Below are 4,490 nucleotides of genomic sequence, written 5' to 3' on the forward strand. Positions count from 1 at the left end.
GTCGACGTCACAGCGCGGGGTGGGGACCCGCGGCGCGCCCGCCGTTTTGCGGCAGCAGGTAGCGCCCAACTACGGCCGCCGCGCTTTGCGGCCGCTCCGGGGTTGGTAGGCCGCCGCCCGCGGGGGTCAACGAAGGCTCGCGGCTGCAGAGGCCCGCGCGAGCTGGGAGGGAGCCGTGCCGCGTTCGCCTTTGGGGGATGGTTCTCTCGCCGCCCGCCCCGGCTCACCCCGCCGTTGCCATGGCAAGGCGTGGCTGGCCGCCCCGCCGCGCTTCTGTAACGTCACGGTCTCGCCACCTGATGTCACGGCCGGGCGGCGCCGGGGGCGTGGTCAGCGCTGGTTCTGGCTGACTGCTGGGAGGCCGCGGGAGACGGCCTGGGTGGGGCCAGGAAGGGTAAAGGACGCCAGGGCGTTGGGCCGCGGTGTGGTCGGGCTTCCCAGGGTCCTAGTAAGTGGTGACGTCAGCGAGGAGACAAGGACAGCTCAGCCCGGACCGCGTCCGCCGTGGGTCACCTGAGGCAGCGGCGTGGGTGCTACCGGGCCGCCCTGCCGGGCACAGGCCTTGCCCACAGCTGGCACTCTGTAATGCCCACCGCCGACCGAGAGGAGAAGGCCCGGGGAGGGGGTGACTGGCCAAGTATCTGCGGTAAGGCCCTGCGCCACCCAGGACAGGGCCTGGAGAACCGATGCCTGCCCACCTGTATGCCCCGCGTGCCCCCTGGGGGCACTTTAAAGTCTGGGGAGACACATCAATTCCAGTATTTATTAAGCGCCTTCCATCGGCTCAGGGAATAGAATGGTGAGCTGGACTCTCAGCGTTGCTTGCTGGGGAGACCTCAGTCCTGGGGAGAAGTGGGGACAGGAGTACATAAATGGACACGATAGTTTTTTTAGAGGATGTGTTATAAGGTGGCGTTGGGCAGTGACTAGCTAGCTAGATAGGGTGCTAGTGGAGGAGGAGAATTAAACCGGAATAGGATGGTAGAATGACAGTGGTTAGGGGCCAAGTCAGGCCCTTGCAGAGGCAGGCTTTAAGGCTTGTTCTGCCCCAATCCGCTTCCTATAGTTCCACGTTTAATGTTACCATCTTCAGGAAGCCCACGGCACCTCCTGCAACTGTTCTTTCTCACGGCGTCCTGACCCTCTCCAAGCTGAGCCTCGTCATAAAGGAGTGTGTGTGTTTAAAGTCAGTCTCCTCGCCCTGGTTTGTGTGGGTTGGTGGTTGGAGCGTCATCCTGTGCACTGAGTGGTCCAGTTACGATCCCGTCAGGGCATGTGCCCCGGGTTGTGGGTTTGATATCCACTTGGGGCATGTACAGGAAGTGACCTATCAATGTTTCTCTCTCTGTCTCTCTCTCTCTCTCATCAATAAAAAGTGTATCCTTTGGTGAGTATTTAGATAAATAAAAAGGTAGATAAATAAAATTCGCCTCCTCCAAGGCCAAAGACGGACTGCTTTGCCTGTACATACACTAGGCACTCTGTATACGGGGAACAAAGGAAACTCCATAGTCCTCCCAGATTCTGGAGAACTTGTGGTTTTATTTCCTCAGGCTTCCTGTTCCATCTCTTCTACTCTTGAGATTCAGGAAAATCTGCTTTTAGGTGCTCAACGCCCACGGGGCACAGGCGGCACCATGGTATTCCTCTCCAAAGGTCTTTCAGCCTTAAAGCAGACCTCTCGCCTCGCCCCTGTAAAGGCAGGTGGTTTGGGCAGCTGAAAGAACGCAGAAAGTGAAGAGGCCAATTTAGGGATTTTGCCAGCCAGAGCCTGTGTGACTATGGGTAGGCCCGTGACCCTTTCCGGTCCTTTCCATCTTCATCTGTATGTTAGGACTGACGGTGCTGATGGGAATAGGAGTCCATGAATTAATAAAGAACAGCCAGCGTAAGGCCTTAATGAACATATGTCTCTCTAATCACTTGGGATCTTTGGAAAAGCAAACCGCCTTTCCAGTTTCCTTGTTTTTAACCCACTTCAAATATGATCCACATGTTCCTGTGTCCTTTGGGCTTTGATCATGGGGACACTGGGAAAGCTGGGGTGTGAAACAGCTCCTTTGGGGTTCTTGATAAAATATTGTACAGAGGATGAGCTGGTCTCCCCATGACCCCTCAGAAAATCAAACAAGCCCTGGCCGGTTTGGCTCAATGGATAGAGCGTCAGCCTGCGAACTGAAGGGTCTCGGGTTCGATTCCAGTCAAGGGCACATGCCCTGGTTGTGGGCTCAATCCCCAGTGGGGGACTTGCAGGAGGCAGCCAATCCACCCTGATTCTCTCACATCGTGGATTTTCTATCTCTCCCTCTTCCTTCCTCTCTGAAATCAATAAAAATATATAAAAAGAAAAAAATAAAATCAATATTTTGGCCAGTAAATTCTTAACTGCTGTGGATTTCACAGAGAAGCCAGCAGGAAGAGCCCCGTTCTATCTTTTTACCGTTACGAGAGGCAGGTTCATCTGTCCCACTTCCTGGAGAGACCCCCGGTCAGGCTCAGGGCTGCATCGGCACAGCAGCTGCTCTGGTTCACTTTCATTGAAATAGTGTCCCCTGCAGGCAGGACTCTCCCCACATAGTGCAGAGACTCACTTGGACGTGCACATTCCCATTTTCAAGATGTGAAAACAGCCCTGGCCGGCTTGGCTCAGTGGATAGAGCGTAAGCCTGCGGACTGAAGGGTCCCAGGTTCGATTCCGGCCAAGGGCACATACTGGAGTTGCAGGTTTGATCCCAAGCTCTGGTCAGGGCATGTGTGGGAGGCAACTAATCAATGTGTCTCTCACATTGATGTTTCTCTCTCCCTTGCACTCTCCCTTTCCCTCCCTTCCACTCTCCCTAAAAATCAATGGAAAAAAATATCCTCAGGGGAGGATTAACAAAAACAAAAAAGTCTCGCAAGCTGGCAACTAGAAACTACTAGGAGGAGGACCTCCCGTTCCACCAGCCTCCTGCCACTAAGGGTGACCCATCGCCACACCTGGCCACGGTTAGCACCCCCCTCTGGATCCTGCTAAGGGGTCTTCTCAGCCCACTGCTCCCCCAGGCATCCTCAAGTCCCCTCCTCCTGCCACACCTGAGGCACCCTTGGGCTTTGTGCCCACTGTTGCATGAATACAGCTCTTGTCCTGTCCCAGGGACACTGTTCCCCGCTCCCAACCCCCTAAGTGCAGCCTCATCAGGGCCTGGCAGTCAGCAGATTCTCCAGCCCTGGGATGCCTTCAGCTTTCCTCTTGCTTCAAAGCCAGTGGTTCCCCTGCAGGTACCCAGTGGTAGCCTTGGAGGCGTGTCGCCCTGGAACCTGGAAGGGGACCTTATTTGGAAATGGCATCTTTGCAGATGTCATTAAGAATATTGAGATGAGATCATCCTGGATTAGGGAGGCCCCAAATCCAAGAGGGTGTCCTTGCAAGAGAAAGACACACAAATAGAGATGCCTGGGTGAAGATGGTGGCAGAGACTGTGGTGATGCAGCCCCAATACTAAGGATGCTGGAGCCCCCAGAAGCTGGAAAAGGCAGGCAGGACCTACCCCTGGAGCCTCCAGAGGGAGCTCGGCCCTGGGACAGTTTGGTTTTAGATTTCTGGCCCCAGAATGTGAGATTAAGTCTCTGCAGTTAAGCCACCTATCTGTGGTCCTGTCACTGCCACCCTTGCCAAGGGTCCCTTCTCAACTGTCCTTGGTCCTCTCAACTCCACCACATCCTGGGTCCCTACATGTCTCCACAATGGTGCCCTCCACCTCCTCACCCCCGCCCCCACCTATTTCTCACTTTCCCAGTTCCTTCCTTTCCTGCTTTGCACCATCACCAAGCCCACCTCCTACCCAGCTGGGGGACCCCCGTTCTCAAGGCATGTCCACCCAATCCATGTTCCATACACCACTGGACATGTCCCTAAGGCACAGTGCTCCCCAATCTGTCTCCTCACTTCCTGACATTTCCTGTTACTCCCATCTCTCCCAGCTTCTGGTGTCCTTGGCTCACAGACACATCTCCCCAATCTCTGCCTCCATCTTCACAAGTGCCTCCCTGTGTCTGTGTCCAATGTCTCCTTTATATGACACCAGTTGACTTGGATTAGGGCTACCCTGGCCCAGTATGACCTCACCTTAAGTGCACCTGCAAAGACCCTATTTTCCAAATAAGGTTCCATTTTGAGGTCCCAGAAGGTCAGGACTTCCACATGTGATTTTTCGGGGGGACAGTGTCCGGTTCCTCTCTAGGTCTAGTTTCCTTCCCATGTGGTAGTGTCCTGTGGAATAAGATTACCACGCTCTCTCCTATGTGGGGGTGCCCAATCTTTGCACCGGCAGGCCCTGAGGCTCGGCCTCTGTAAAACAAGAGTCACTTCTAGTCCAGCTACACCTACCATTATTTTATGATAAACAAACTTTTATTTTCTGTGAATTTCCCTTTTCAAATGAAAACTATTGAATGTGAAGAAAATAAGTTGATTTAAAAGAGACCTGAAGGAAACCACACTGCAGTGA

Source organism: Myotis nattereri (assembly GCF_964212035.1).
Source record: "Myotis nattereri genome assembly, chromosome: 5".
Classification (NCBI taxonomy): domain Eukaryota; kingdom Metazoa; phylum Chordata; class Mammalia; order Chiroptera; family Vespertilionidae; genus Myotis; species Myotis nattereri.